We start from the raw sequence: 16,378 nt of genomic DNA on the forward strand, positions 1-16,378 counted from the left end.
CATATACATCACTTACGCACATACCATTTACACCACACACACAACACACACGAAGCATACATATACACAGGATACACATACCACACACAATACACCACCCAGATCACATAAATACACAGCACGAAAACTACTCACACAGATGCAACGCAAGCCACACACATCAAACGGGAAAGTAATGGCACTGAATATGAGATATTAACAAAAAAATAGGTTGTGAACACTACATGGAGGTATGGCCATATGTCACGCTCCCCGGGTCCTCGGCTCCCCTCCCCGGGTCCTCTGCTCCGCTCCCCGGGTCCTCAGTCCCGCTCCCCGGCTCACCTGCCACGCTCCCCGCTCCCCAGCCTCCGGGGCCCGTCCTTCCCAGGCCCCCTGGTCTCCGATCCCGGCGCCCGACGGCTTCCCAGGCCCTGGCCGGCTCCCCTGCGTCCTCCTCTCAGCTTCCTTCCCTGGCTTCTGGCACCCGAGCCGCGCGCATGCGCATTAGGGCGCGCGCGCGGTCACTGACCCTTTCTTAAAGGGCCAGCGTCCATTAACAGGAAATGAGGCTAAACAGGTACAGGGTATAAAGGGGTTTATTGTCCAAGGGGGCGGGGCCTGATCTTCGTGTTTCCTAAGCTAGGAGTCAGGTCTCCTGGTGTCGCTGTGCATATACTCACCTATCTCTCTTGTAGAGCCGTGCCTGCCTCGCCATCCAGTCCTGCCGTATCCTGAACCCCGAACGCTGTCCATCTGCCATCCTGACAGTCCGCACCATCTCGGATCCCTGCGGTGACCCGTCATCTCGCTCCAAAGGTTCCGGACCCCGCCTAACGTCATCTCGGCTTCCGAACCTGAGCTGCGTCACCCGGACTACCACCCGTGACTCCGTGGTCCCAGGGACTTCTCCGCTATACTCGTGTGCACGGACTGTTCTGCTGTTTATAGTGTTCCAGCTACCGGACTCTTTACTACCATCTAGGAGTTCGGCCCAGTGGATCCACCTCCTGGGTCTGCCCGTCCACCTGGCCGTGACACCATATAATATTTAATAGTGTATTGCATATCATACAATAGAACAAGCCCTATTTGACACACTGACGATTTTGCAAGTTTTCCCACCTACAAAGAATGGAGAGGTCTGTAATTTTTATCGTAGGAACACTTCAACTGTGATAGACAGAATGTAAAAAAATCCAGAAAATCACATTGTATGCTTTTAGAAAAATAGAACTTAATATTTGGGACAGAAAACTTTGTTTGCAATTACAGAGGTCAGACGTTTCCTGTAGTTCTTGACCAAGTTTGCACACACTGTAGCAGGGATTTTGGCCCACTCCACCATACACATCTCCAGAACTTTCACGTTTTCACACTGTTGCTGGGCAGCATTGAATTTCAGCTCCCTCCAAAGATTTTCTATTGGGTTCAGGTCTGGAGACTGGCTAGGTCACAAAAGGACCTTGAAATGCTTCTCACGGAGGCACTCCTTTGTTGCCCTGGCTGTGTGTTTCAGGTCATTGTCATGCTGAAAGAGCCAGCCACGACCCATCTTCAGTGCTCTTACTGAGGGAAAGAGGTTGTTGGCCAAAATCTTGCAATATATTACCCCATCCATCCTCCCTTCAATATGGTGCAGGTGTCGCGGGCGGGGAGGAGGGTGTCGGCACACCGCGCTCACCCCTTCTGCTCGGGTCCGGCAGCTGCTCAGTGGTGGCTCGAGCTGTGGGCCGGATCCTGGGGTTTCTCGAGCGACACTCCTCGCCCGTGAGTGAAAAGGGGAGTTTGTGGTTGGGTGTGAGGATTGTTATAGTTTGTGACGCCACCCACGGTTGTGGTGATTTCACCACCGCTGCTCTGTACGGGGCTCCCGGGGATGGTGATGCGGAGCAGCCAGGTGTTGTGTTGCCCCTCCGTGGGTAGGGGTGGTGATCCCGGGGCCCGGTGATGAAGAAGTAGGTGCGGGGCCCGATGGGCGCAGGGTCGCGGGGGCAGCGCTGTGCCTTGCGGCACTGTGGTACTCACTCAGCCTGAGACGTGACACAGTTTGTACGGTAAACCAAACGGCTGGTAAGACGGTCCCACAGACGGCTGCACCTGCACTCCCGGTAGGTGACGGTGATGTCCCTCTTCCTTGCACCTATGGTTGACTTGTGGTAGCGGTGGATTCCCTCCGGTTACCCGCTCCCCGGCTGCAATCTGGGCCGGAGGAGCTCTACACTTTGCCCGCAGGCGCTGGCCCTGAGAAACTGGTGCCGTGGCGGTGGCGGTGTCTCTCTGCTTCAGGTTGGGCTGTTGCCTTCAATCGGGACTTGGTTGCTGGGGGATCTACATCCCCTTCACTGACGGATTTGGCAAATCTGGCGACTCCTAGCCTTGCCGGGGTCCGAGAGGCCCCTGCCCTGGTGCTGACTGTCCTTCAGTCCACTGCTCCAGACCACCGGGCACCCAGCCAACGGGGTCCTTCCAGGAATTTCCAAACGGTCCCCCTCCAGACAGTCACCGCCGTCGCTGACCTTGCTGATCTGGCCCTACACAAAGCTGGACCCTTCAGGCTTTCTTTCTCTTCTGTCACTTCACTTGCTTTCCTCCTTTTCCACTTTTCTACTTTCACTTTCACTTTCTTAACTCCTCTACTTAGCTCCTCACTCCTGCTCCTCCCTGAGCTATCTCTGTTCTTTACTCCTTCATGTCCCTCACTGGACTGCCTGGTTTTCCCCGCCTCCAGAGTTGAGAGCTCCTCGGTGGGCGGAGCCAACCGCCTGGCCCACCCCCTGGTGTGCATCATCAGACTCCTGGAGGAAGGCAACAAGGATTTGTAGTTTAGCTGTGATGTGCCTACCTGGAGTGTGGGGTGCGGTGGTGTGTGACCTGTGTCCCCTGGCTTGCCCAGGGTGACACACAGGTATATTGTCCCCTTTGCAGAAAAGCACCCCCAAAGTATCATGTTTCCATCCCCACACTCCACAGTTAGGATGGTGCTTTTGAGGTTGTACTCATCCTTCTTTTTTTCTTCCTCTAAACATGGCAAGTGAAGTTGATACCAAAAAGTTCTAGTTTGGTCTCATTTGACCACATGACCTTCACCCATGCCTCATCTGAAACATGATGGTCTTTGGTGAACTTCAAACAGGCCTGGACATGTGGTAGATTGAACAGGGGGACCTTAGGTGCCCTGCAGGATTTTAATCCATGACGAGGTAGTGTGTTACTAATGGTAATCTTCCAAACTCTGGTCCCAGCTCTCATCAGGTCATTGACCAAGTACTCCCATGTCATGCTGATTCCTGTCATTTCTCAGAATCATTCTTACCCCACGAGGCAAGATCTTGCATGGAACCCCAGACTGAGTAAGATTGACAGTCATCTTGTATTTCTTCTATTTTCTAATAATTGTGCCAACAGTTGCTGCTTTCTCACCAAGCTACTTGTCTTTTGTTCTGTAGTCCATCCCAGCCTTGTGCAGGTCTACAATTTAGTCCCTGGTCTCCTTACAGAGATCTTTGGTCTTGGCCATGGTGGAGAGGTTGGAGCGTGATTGTTAGTGTATGGACAGGTGTCTTTTATACAAGTAATGGGTTCAAACAAGTGCAATTAATACAGGTAATCAGTGCAGTGTAGGAGGGCTTCTTAAAAAAACAAACAAAAACAAATTACAGGTTTGAGAGAGCTAGAATTCTTGTAATAATTTGTATGCTGGGAAGGGGGTCTATTTGAATGTCAGACATGGGTTGGACATAGTTTTTTTATGAGATTGGTACTTGCACTTTAAAGGGAACCTATCACCAGTTTTTTGCCCTATAAGCTGCGGCCACCACCAGGGGGCTCTTATATACAGCATTCTAACATGCTGTATATAAGAGCCCAGACCACTGTGTAGAAAATAAAAAATACTTTTTGATACTTACCTAAACCAGTCGCTGCTATGGATGTGGCTCAAATGGGCGTATTCGTCCTCCGGTGCCGGTGCCTCCTCTTTGGCCATCTTATTCCTCCTTCTGAAGCCTGTGTGCATGACGCATCTACGTCATACACACTCTCCAGTCCCACGCATACGCACTACAATACTTTGATCTGCCCTGTTCAGGGCAGATCAAAGTGCGCCTGCTCAGGACCCGAATGCCAGCGAGTGTGTATGATGTCAGATGCGTCATGCACCACGGCTTCAGAACATGCAGGACAAAGATGGCCGAAAGAGACGGTGCCGGCACCGGAGAATGAAGACACTCATTTGAGCCACATCCAGCGCAGCAACCGGTATAGGTGAGTATTACAAAGTGTTTTTTATGTTCTATACAACGGTCTGGGCTCTTATATACAGTATGTTAGAATGCTGTATATAAGAGCCCACTGGTGGTGGCCGCAGCTTATAGTGCAAAAAACTGGTGACAGGTTCCCTTTAAAAGAGAAACGGCAATAGAAATGTTTCTATCTTATTTGTCTTATTTGGGTTGTTCATGTCTATATAGAACTTATTATTACCTTCTTATTACCACCTCTCTAAATACACAATTTATACAGTCATATTTTCATTGTATATATGCATTAGGATAACATAGCCAATTTTTTTGTGCAATTTTTAGGTATTTTCTCTTATATACAGTATGTTTAGTTGATAGTTGTACAGTTAGGTCGAGAAATATTTGGACAGTGACACAAGTTTTGTTATTTTAGCTGTTTACAAAAACATGTTCAGAAATACAATTATATATATAATATGGGCTGAAAGTGCACACTCCCAGCTGCAATATGAGAGTTTTCACATCCAAATTGGAGAAAGGGTTTAGGAATCATAGCTCTGTAATGCATAGCCTCCTCTTTTTCAAGGGACCAAAAGTAATTGGACAAGGGACTCTAAGGGCTGCAATTAACTCTGAAGGCGTCTCCCTCGTTAACCTGTAATCAATGAAGTAGGTAAAAGGTCTGGAGTTGATTACAGGTGTGTGGTTTTGCATTTGGAAGCTGTTGCTGTGACCAGACAACATGCGGTCTAAGGAACTCTCAATTGAGGTGAAGCAGAACATCCTGAGGCTGAAAAAAAAGAAAAAATCCATCAGAGAGATAGCAGACATGCTTGGAGTAGCATAATCAACAGTCGGGTACATTCTGAGAAAAAAGGAATTGACTGGTGAGCTTGGGAACTCAAAAAGGCCTGGGCGTCCACGGATGACAACAGTGGTGGATGATCGCCGCATACTTTCTTTGGTGAAGAAGAACCCATTCACAACATCAACTGAAGTCCAGAACACTCTCAGTGAAGTAGGTGTATCTGTCTCTAAGTCAACAGTAAAGAGAAGACTCCATGAAAGTAAATACAAAGGGTTCACATCTAGATGCAAACCATTCATCAATTCCAAAAATAGACAGGCCAGAGTTAAATTTGCTGAAAAACACCTCATGAAGCCAGCTCAGTTCTGGAAAAGTATTCTATGGACAGATGAGACCAAGATCAACCTGTACCAGAATGATGGGAAGAAAAAAGTTTGGAGAAGAAAGGGAACGGCACATGATCCAAGGCACACCACATCCTCTGTAAAACATGGTGGAGGCAACGTGATGGCATGGGCATGCATGGCTTTCAATGGCACTGGGTCACTTGTGTTTATTGATGACATAACAGCAGACAAAAGTAGCCGGATGAATTCTGAAGTGTACCGGGATATACTTTCAGCCCAAATTCAGCCAAATGCTGCAAAGTTGATTGGACGGCGCTTCATAGTACAGATGGATAATGACCCCAAGCATACAGCCAAAGCTACCCAGGAGTTCATGAGTGCAAAAAAGTGGAACATTCTGCAATGGCCAAGTCAATCACCAGATCTTAACCCAATTGAGCATGCATTTCACTTGCTCAAATCCAGACTTAAGATGGAAAGACCCACAAACAAGCAAGACCTGAAGGCTGCGGCTGTAAAGGCCTGGCAAAGCATTAAGAAGGAGGAAACCCAGCGTTTGGTGATGTCCATGGGTTCCAGACTTAAGGCAGTGATTGCCTCCAAAGGATTCGCAACAAAATATTGAAAATAAAAATATTTTGTTTGGGTTTGGTTTATTTGTCCAATTACTTTTGACCTCCTAAAATGTGGAGTGTTTGTAAAGAAATGTGTACAATTCCTACAATTTCTATCAGATATTTTTGTTCAAACCTTCAAATTAAACGTTACAATCTGCACTTGAATTCTGTTGTAGAGGTTTCATTTCAAATCCAATGTGGTGGCATGCAGAGCCCAACTCGCGAAAATTGTGTCACTGTCCAAATATTTCTGGTCCTAACTGTATATATTTGTTCTTTGATAAATAAATGTATTCTTTCATGCTATACTCCTTGTCCTCCAGTTGCCAATACCATTGCAACACTGCAGTAAAACTTTATTTTAATAAGTGCAGTAAAACCCTGAAGAATATACATATTGTTAGGGCCAGGTGGACGGGCAGACCCAGGAGGTGGATCCACTGGGCCGAACACCTTCCTGAAGGCAAGGAGTCCGGTAGCCGGAGCACTACAGGTAGCAGGATAGTCCGTGCAAAATAGTGGAATGTAGAAGTCCCTGGGACCACGGAGTCACTGATGGTAGTCCGGGTGACGGAGCTCAGGTTCGGAGGCCAAGATGTTGTCAGGCAGAGTCCGGAACTGATGGAGCGAGAGGATGGATCACCACAGGGATCAAAGATGGTCCGGACTGACGGGATGGCAGATAGTCAGCGTTCGGGGTTCGGGAATCGGCAGGACCGGATGGCAAGGCAGGAGCGGCTCTAGAAGAGAGAGAGGTGAGTATACCGCAAGACACAAGGAGACCTGACTCCTAGCTTAGGAAACAGGAAGAACAGGCCCCGCCCACTTGGACATTAAACCCCTTTATACCCTGTACCTGTGTGTTCAATATCCTGTCTGTGGACGCTGGCCCTTTAAGAAAGGGTCAATGACCGCGCGCGCGCCCTAATGCGCATGCGCGAGGCCCGGGTGCCAGAAGCCAGGGCAGGGAGCGGCGAACAGGAGGCAGGGGAGCCGGGCTGGAGCGAAGCTGACAGCGGACGCTGGGAGCGGGGACCGGAACGCCTGGGGATCCTAGGTGAGGAGGCCTGGAGGCTGTGGAGCGGGGGACGCCGGACAGAGGAGCCGGGGAGCGAGCCAGGGAAGCCGGGGAGCGTGGCAGGGGAGCCGGGGAGCTGGACAGGGGACCCAGGGAGCGTGACACATATTTGAGCGAAAATAACTTTTCAAGAATTTTTTTTCAAATAATGAGTGTGTTTTTAATGCTGCCATGCATCTACGGGCTTGTATAGGGGTCACTACTGCAGGAATTCTTCTTTCTCTCTCTGCATGGTACATTATTAATGCATCTCCATGCAGTAGGTAAACAGTTCAGGCCATTCAATGTGTCATCACAATTTGATGTTATGATGCATGGCTCCCTTCCACTGTCAGCATCAATTTTTCCTAAGACTCTGTCCTTGTGGTTTACTGCTCATTAGAAGTGATGAGCTTTCACTTTTCATTCAGTTAAAGCGCTTTGTAATAACTGAGGTCTATTGTACTTGTAGAATCATTTTCTAGTAAGAAAAAGGCTACATGTGGTGCTGTGACGTTCTAGATTATTAATATGGTTTCCAGTACACAGTTAAATCCAAACGAAAAAATCATAACATTACTTTTAATAGCATAAGGTTAAAAAATGAAGGTATCAAAATATCTATTGGCTTATGTGTTTCAGATTAAAAAAACCCTAATGGTTTTTAACCTGAAATGTGTCAGCTAGTGGATAGCATTTTCGAATTATGCACATTAGTGATGAGCAAAAATGGTCGTTACTCAATCGAGCATCGGAGTTTAAAAATGGTTGCGTTTTTCATTGACTTCCATTATACTCAGTACTTGATTCGTGCCCGAAAACCCCCGATGCTCGATCAAGTAACGCGCTCGCTCATCACTAATGCTCATTTACGATTTTCATTTTTGTAATCTTATGCTATTAAAAGTTATGAATTCACTATTTTGTTTGTTCCTCGTTACCATCCTTGTATGGACTTTCTTTAAAGGGAACCTGTCACCACATTTTTCCCTATTAAACTAAAAGAATCACCTTCTGCAGCTCCTGGGCTGCATTCTATGAAGGTGCTTCTTAGCTCTGACTCCCCTTCCAGACCCTAAAAATAACTTTATAAAACTTGGCCCTTAGGTATGCTAATTACCTGTGTTGGCCAGATGGGCGGGCTCATTTTCTGCTCCTTACCCTCTTTTGCCACTGATCGCCGTCCTCCTGTCTTGATTGACGGGATGACGCCATCCGTCATCATCCTCATCGCATTTTCAAATTTCGGGCCTGTGCAGTTAGGTTGGCTCGCGCATGCGCAGTTTGCTCTGCCATATCGCGGGCAGAGCAGAAAACATAGCTGCCCTAGCTCGCGCCGGTGGGCTAAATGCGCAGACACGAGATTATGGGCGGGTACGAGCATGGCGCTGGTGAGGTCATGCACATCGCTGCACCATGCTCGTACTCGCCCATATCTCGCGCCTGCACATTTAGCTCACCGGCGTGAGCTAGGGCAGCTCTGTTTTCTGCTCTGCCCGCAATATGTGCAGAGCGAACTGCGCCTGCGCGAGCCGACTTAACTGCACAGGTGCGAGATTTGAAAATGCGATGAGGATGATGACAGAGGGAGTCATCCCGTCAATCAAGTCAAGAGGACGGTGATCAGCGGCAGGGGGGGGGGAAGGAGAGCAGAAAGTGAGCCCACCCATCTGGCCAACAGAGGTAATTAGCATACCTAAGGGCCAAGTTTTATAAAGTTATTTTTGAGTTCTGGAAGGGGAGTCAGGGCCAAGGTGCACCTTCATAGAATGCAGCCCAGGAGCTGCAGAAGGTGATTCTTTTAGTTTAATAGGGAAAAATCTGGTGATAGGTTCCCTTTAAGCTACTTTGACCTGGGAGCCAGCCCGGTATATATCCCTCAGTCAGTGGACAACACCCAGACCATTGACCAACTGTTTACAAGTTTTTTCAGGATTTCCACTCAGCTCATTACAGCAGTGAGCTTAATTCAAGGGATCATTATTATTTCATAAGAGATTACCTAAAAAAACCAAGGGTTAATGCTGAAAAAGTATAGCGCATTACACAAATAGATGCAGTCTATGGAAAGCTTGGACAGACCGGGTCCATCAAACCAACAAGCCCCCTTTATGATGTCTATATACCCTATTAATATATGATTTTATAATGTGCTTTTTTTTCATTACTACGGTATGCTATTTTCAGCTGTCATTGACTATAATTATAGTGTATCCTATTTTTTGCAGTAAAAAAGTTTAAATATCAGTCTCCTGCAGTTAAAGAAGCTTGGGAGGTTTGTCCTCTTTTAAGTCTTTTTGTTCCAAAGTGAGAGTCATGGTGTAGCTCATGGAAGAAGAGAAACAATTCTGGGCAAATATAGGTATGCCCTGTTTATGTTTGGATCTTTTTACCCTTAACAAACTTCTGATATAAAGTATAATTGTCGCTAACACTCGGGTCCGGCGCTGCTGCGGCTGCTCGAGCGGTGGGCCGGATCCGGGGACTCGAGCGGAGCTCCTCGCCCGTGAGTGAAAGGGGTGGTTGGTTTGGGGGATTTAGTCCGTGACGCCACCCAAACGAAGATGGGCACCACCGCTGCTGGTGACGGGGATCCCGGGAGCGATGGTAGGGAGCAGCTGGGATGTTGTTTTCCCCCTCCGTGGGTAGGGGTCGGTGGTCCCGGGGCCCGGTGGTGTGACGGGGCGGTGCCGGATGGCACGGGTGTACTCACTCAGTAAGAGATGCACAAAGTCCTCGGTAAACCAAACGGCTGGATGGACGGGTCCCGCAGCCGGCTGCAGTGTCTCTCCCCGTACAGGTGATGGCAGTTGTCTTTCCCTGCACCTTGATGTACTTAGTTGACTACTATGGATCCCCAATGGTAGTCCGCTTCCTGGTGGATGGATGCCGGAAGAGCCCGTTTGCCCGCAGGCGCTGGCCCTTGGGTCTCTAGTCTTAGGCGGTAGCTGTATACCCTCACGGTGTGGGCGGTTGCCTTCTATCGGGTCTGGTTGTTAGGAAACCCCTGGGGTTCCGGTGACACTCGGATTTGACTATTGTCGGTGGCTCCAAGCCTGGTCGGGGTCCGATGGCCCTGCCTGTGTGTGCTGGCTTCACTTTGCTCCCCGGTCAGTACCGGCGGGTCAACGCCCGACCCCGGTCCTACGGTTCCGCATTGCTTCACCACTCCTGCAGACGGCCACCACCGTCTGCCAACCTTGCTGTCAGTGCCTGGGCCACAAACCCAGACACTCCAGAGTTTACTCCTCTTACTTCCACCTCCTGGACTAAACTGTTCTTTTTCCCGCCTCCAGGCCTGTGAACTCCTCGGTGGGTGGGGCCAACCACTTGGCTCCGCCCCACCTGGTGTGAACATCAGACACTGGAGGGAGGCAACAAGGATTTTTGGTTTGGCTGGTGTCACTGTCTAATGGGGGTGGGGGTGTTTGAGTGTTATCTGTGACGACCTGGCTAGTCCAGGGCGCCACATTCCCCCTTGGTGAAATGCAGACCGTCCGCGGGCTGCCCGTACATCACCGGTTTTATTTTTTTTTTTTCCAAAACTGTAAAGATATAAATTAACATGTAAACATTTCAAACATATAAGCATTTTTGTTAGTACACTTAAACGTTGCACATATAAAACACATTTTTAATACTGACGGACGGACGGACGGATGTCTTCCGCTCTCCCACCCAAGCAACCTAGCCCTGATGCTGCCCCTAAGAAGTGGGCAGCACCCCTTGACCCCAGTCCAGGTTCAGACTGCTCGAGCGGAAACGGGTACGGTTTCTCCCACCCGGCTGTCACTTCAGGGGACCCCACGTCCAGGGGGACCCCTGGCCCTCGGAGGATGGCCACCGGTCCTGGTGGTGGCCGGGCCCCAGCCTGCTCTGCTGCAGGCCCTTCCTCCAATCTGCCTCTCCGGAGGCGGCAACGGTTTCCATCCCATAAAACTACTTACATGCCCACCAGTTCGTGGTTGGCCTGCCAGTTCTCGGCCATGTCCATGAGTAGTCTCTCATGCAGGTGGTAAACACATAAAGTCCCTCCGGGGACAACTTGCCGGCAACGGCCGGAATAATCACGAAGACAAAAAGGTGAAGAACTCTGTTGATTAATGTCATTCAATTAAACTGCTGAGGGTCCCAACGGGGACAACTGCTTGCAACGGCGGACCGCTGCCACTACTTGAGGTCGTACTCCTGCAGGACCTCTTCTAGCTCCACATCCGGTCGGCTTGGTGGAGGAGGGGGCTGGGGCCGCGTCTGCTCACCGCGGCTCTTCCTCTGCTTAACGTCCAGGGCGAACCAGCCCCTCTCCCCGCAGTGACGAGTGTAAGTCACCAGGTCGCCCGGCAACAGATCACGACCTGGATGGCCCGTGGGGAGGTGCGAATTTACATTGCGGTGGGCCACAAATACTTCGGCCTCCAGGCCCGGCTCGTAGATGAAGCCGAACCCTCTCCGCTGGTCAAACTGCCGGACTTGGCCCTCGTACACCGGGCCCTGCACCCGAAAGGTGGCAATACGGAATGCATCTTTCTCTTTAATCACCCTCACCATCACTTCGACCCTCTGCTGCTCCCTAGCGGCAATCTCCCGGCCCAACGAGTTTGGTTCCCTGTCCCAATAAGGGGCGTTGGCAGACCCCTGCGCCCGGGTCGGGCCACGCTGGACCGCACCCACACAGGCTACTACCGGTACTCTTTCGTGGGGGTCCTGCGGTGAAGTGGCCTGTACTGCTGCTTTGCAGTGGTGGCCCGGCGCAGCCTCAGCCGAGGCGGGGGATTCAGGGTCAGTTGGCCTCACCGGCTGGGCCTTCGGGCTGGCAGCGGCCGGTTCTTCCACGGCTGGGCGGACTGCCGAAGCCGGGATGGTCTCGGGTGCGGCCACTTCCGGGGCCGACGGCTTCTCGTCGCGGACGGCTACTTCCCGCGGGGCCTTCCATGGTAGCGGGAGGGACACAGGCCATTCCCGAACAACGCCCCCAGGACGGTCCTCTAGGGCGGATGAGTTGGATTCCGTTACCGGTGTTGGGGGTAGCGGACCGAGCGGAGGGGCAACAGCAACCGGTACGGATGGTGGGGGAGGCAGGAGGGTGAGCGGGCGAAGACCGGGCCCCTCAGCCGCAGCGGCCGGTCCTTCTCGGACACAGGGGCGTGGGTCGCTTACCCGCTCCTCCAACTCTGCCTTCACCTCGCGTCTCCGCACAGCCGCCGCCACTTCCTCCATCTCGGCCACCCAGCGCTCCATCAAGAACCGGACCTGGGCTTGAAGGCGGCAGCACATCTGTGCGGTCCAGGCTTCCACCCACGCCGCTGTTCCTGGCGTGGGCTCGGGGATTTCCGCGGTGCCGGACGGATGGGACATCGTGCGTGGCCGTGTTCCAGGAACCAGTTGTTTGCAGAGTCGTGGCGTCCCCGCTTTGATAGCCTCGGCTCACACCCGCCCCCCCTTGGTTCTTTTCAGCACTTCCGTTTGTTGGGGGTGGGGCTTCGCTTTCTCACCTTCCCTGCTCGGAGAAGACACTCGAGCGGGAGATTTTCGCGCCAATATGGCGGCGCTTCAAAATTTTCGGCCTGACACCGCCGGCGGAGATCACAAGGCGCACTTCTACTGGTAAGTAGAGGGGTTCAATCCTGTTCGTGATGCTAAGTTGTCGCGGGCGGGGAGGATGCCGCCGCTGCTGCGCGCTCGCTAACGCTCGGGTTCGGCGCTGCTGCGGCTGCTCGGTGGCTCGAGCGGTGGGCCGGATCCGGGGACTCGAGCTGCGATCCTCGCCCGTGAGTGAAAGGGGTGGTTGGTTTGGGGGATTTAGTCCGTGACGCCACCCACGGGTTGTAGTGAAGATGGGCACCACCGCTGCTGGTGAAGGGGATCCCAGGAGCGATGGTAGGGAGCAGCTGGGATGTTGTTTTCCCCCTCCGTGGGTAGGGATCGGTGGTCCCGGGGCCCGGTGGTGTGACGGGGAGGCTGGGTTGGTGAGGTGCAGGGTTGCAGGGACAGTGCGGCGCGGTGCCGGATGGCACGGGTGTACTCACTAAGTAAGAGATGCACAAAGTCCTCAGTAAACCAAACGGCTGGATGGATGGGTCCTGCAGTCGGCTGCAGTGCCTCTCCCCAGACAGGTGATGGCGGCTGTCCTTCCCTGCCCTTTGATGTACTTAGTTGACTACTATGGATCCCCAACGGTAGTCCGCTCCCCGGTGGATGGATGCCGGAGGAGCCCGTTTGCCCGCAGGCGCTGGCCCTTGAGTCTCTAGCCTTAGGCGGTAGCTGTATACCCTCATGGTGTGGGCGGTTGCCTTCTATCGGGTCTTTGGTTGTTAGGAAACCCCTGGGGTTCTGGTCACACTCGGATTTGACTATTGTCGGCGGCTCCAAGCCTGGTCGGGGTCCGATGGCCCTGCCTGTGTGTGCTGGCTTCAGTTCGCTCCCCGGTCGGTACCGGCGGGCCAACGCCCGACCCCGGTCCTACGGTTCCGCGTTGTTTCACCACTCCTGCAGACGGCCACCACCGTCTGCCAACCTTGCTGTCAGTGCCTGGGCCACAAACCCAGACACTCCAGAGTTTACTCCTCTCACTTCCACCTCCTGGACTAAACTGTTCTTTTTCCCGCCTCCAGGCCTGTGAACTCCTCGGTGGGTGGGGCCAACCGCTTGGCTCCGCCCCACCTGGTGTGAATATCAGACACTGGAGGGAGGCAACAAGGGTTTTTGGTTTGGCTGGTGTCACTGTCTAATGGGGGTGGGGGTGTTTGAGTGTTATCTGTGACGACCTGGCTAGTCCCGGGCGCCACATAATCATAGCATGAGAGAGGTCACACTGTCTACCAGGCTATGCCAAGCTGTTTTTGGCCACCAGTTCACCCAATCTTACTTCAAACATGCACAGATCCTTCCCGTTTTCTCCTACCTCTTCCCTTGTCACTCCATCACGTCACGTTTCTGTAATTTTCTCAGCTCTTCTATATATCCATGACTTTCTTTTTTGGGATTATAACATATAGTGAGAGCACTCTACATTGAAATAAATTATTCAAAAAGTGCAAGATTTTTCTGGTATCTTTTGCAGTGCCTCACTATTGCACCAATTAGATAGGTTCAAACCTCAGACATCAGTCCATCAAGTTCAGCCTTTCTCCACCGGTTATACATTCTCAATCACTAGATACGTTATAACTCACAATGCCATTTGTTGTGCGTAAAACATCCAGCCCTTTTTAATGCTGATATAATGTCTGCGATTACTACCTCTTGGGGTAGGCTGTTGCGGACGGGGGCCGGGCCGCTGCAGGGGCTGCTCGAATCCGGGTTCATCACTGCGGCTCGAGTGGTGGCCGGACCCGGGCTCGCATGGCTGTCTGTCCTCACAACTGTAGGAAGAGAGTATTTACAGGGGATGGTTTTGTTGGTGACGCCACCCGTGGGTTGCGGTGAGAGTTGGTAGCACCGCCGCTGCCTGGTGATGGGGTGCCCGGGGCTGATGGAGCGGGGCAGCAGGATGGAATCCCCTCCACGGGTAGGGGAGGTGTAGTCCCGGGGGCCCAGTTACACGAGAGCAATGGCTGCTGGAGGTGACGTGCCGGGTTGGACCGGGGGTAAATGGTGTACTCAAGGTTCAAAGAATCGCACACAAGTCCAGTGGTAAACCAAATTGCCATTGACCGGTCGCCTCCGGCGGGTGTATTCGGGTCTCACAACCGGGTGTAGCAAACAGGGGTCCCTTCCTCCTGCATTCATTGTTTGTGTCTTCACTGGGACAACTCCACTTGGAACGGGGAAATCCACTCCTGGTACTGATTTGTTGGGAGCTGTGGAACGCGAAATCTGACCCTTGGGATTTCTGTGGGTTTTGACGGACACCCTATCCCCCGTGTTGAGCTGCTGTTTCGCTCTCCGGGCTTCTGTGGAACAAGGCCTGAAACCTTTTCCCCAGCTGGTCAATTAACAAGGGGGCTTGCAACTGTCCTCGTCCTAGGGTCCAGGTACCCCGACTGTGCACGGCCTCCGGACCGGATTCCCACTGTCGGCAATGGCGGGTTACAACCCTGCCCCGGTCCACTTTAGGTCTTCCATGACCGGATCTCCATCGCCCCTTGGTCCTGCTTGCCGTCTGCCACCTAGTTCGGTAGTCCAGGGGCCCCAACCTCTGACTCCACTGCACTTCCACACTCCTCCACTGTCAACTGTCAGCTCTCGACTACTGTCTGAGCTTGTCTCTTGTTTTCCCGCCCTCAACACTTCAGGACCCCTAGGTGGGCACTCCCATCCGCATGGTCCCGCCCACTCCTGTGTCCCTATTGTCATGAGGGGGCAACTAGGCTTTATTGGCTGTGTGGTGTACCTGGGTGTGGGTTTTTGTGTTGTTGGTATGCCAAGGAGAATGGAGTATTGTACATGAGAGAGATTTGTACAACCTCTGTGACTAACTGGTTTTGCCAGGGCGTCACACTCCCCCTTGGTTGAATACAGCCTGTCCTCGGGCTGTCCGGCCACTGACGTTTATTTTTCTGCTTCTGTAATTTGAAAAAGTTTAATATATAAAACATTTAAAACATTTCAAAAACTTTTCATCCCATTAGGGAGGCACATCTCTTAAACGTTGCAAAACATTATCCCCTTCTTCCCTTTCACCCGCCACCCAAAACACTTGAACCCACCCTAGGTGCCACCGCTGGCACAGGTGTCACACCGCACTGAGTTTCTGTGGGTGTCCATAGTGTCCGGGTAAAAGTTCCTTACCCACTAGTCCACCCCAAGAGTTCCACGGTCCGGAATCCTTGGCCTGGAGGTTAGCCACCGGTTTTGCTAGTGACTGGGCCGCGGCTGACTCCACCGCACGCCCTTCCTCCAACCAAACTCTCCAGAGGTGTTACAGCCCTGGTGGTGGGGCAACAAGAAGGTAGACAGGGATTATGTACAAGGCCCAAGAAAGTTTTTGGGTGCCCTCTTCCAGTCCAGAGGCCATGGTCCATAATAACTTTAAAACAGGGAAAACAGATTAACTGGGGAAAGGGTAGCTGGAATCCACTACCTTACTCTTTTTCAAATAAGTAACGGTGGGAGGCGAGGCATGGTTTTTCGTCAACCACGATCCACTTCTTAACGTACAGGGCAAACTACCCTTGCTCTCCACAATGCCGGGTGTAGCTCACCATATCCTCGGGTTCCAGATCTCGGTCTGGGTGGCCGGTTGGCAAGTGAGGGGCCACATCCCTTCGGGGCACAAAGATTTCGGACTCCAGTCCCGGCTCATAAATGAAACCTCACCCTTTCTGGGGGTCAAAGTATCGGACCTGTCCTCTATATGTCGGGCCCTGGACCCAGAAGGTAGTTTG

General features: G+C 51.9%; 1 long non-coding RNA gene across 2 annotated transcripts in view; it reads left to right on the forward strand.

Annotated features, from left to right (window-relative positions):
• The window catches only part of LOC142296221 (uncharacterized), a 185,966-nt gene that overhangs the window by 154,869 nt on the left and 14,719 nt on the right, over positions 1–16,378 (forward strand). The window lies entirely within an intron of this gene.

This window comes from Anomaloglossus baeobatrachus, chromosome 3 (genome assembly GCF_048569485.1).
Source record: "Anomaloglossus baeobatrachus isolate aAnoBae1 chromosome 3, aAnoBae1.hap1, whole genome shotgun sequence".
NCBI lineage: Eukaryota > Metazoa > Chordata > Amphibia > Anura > Aromobatidae > Anomaloglossus > Anomaloglossus baeobatrachus.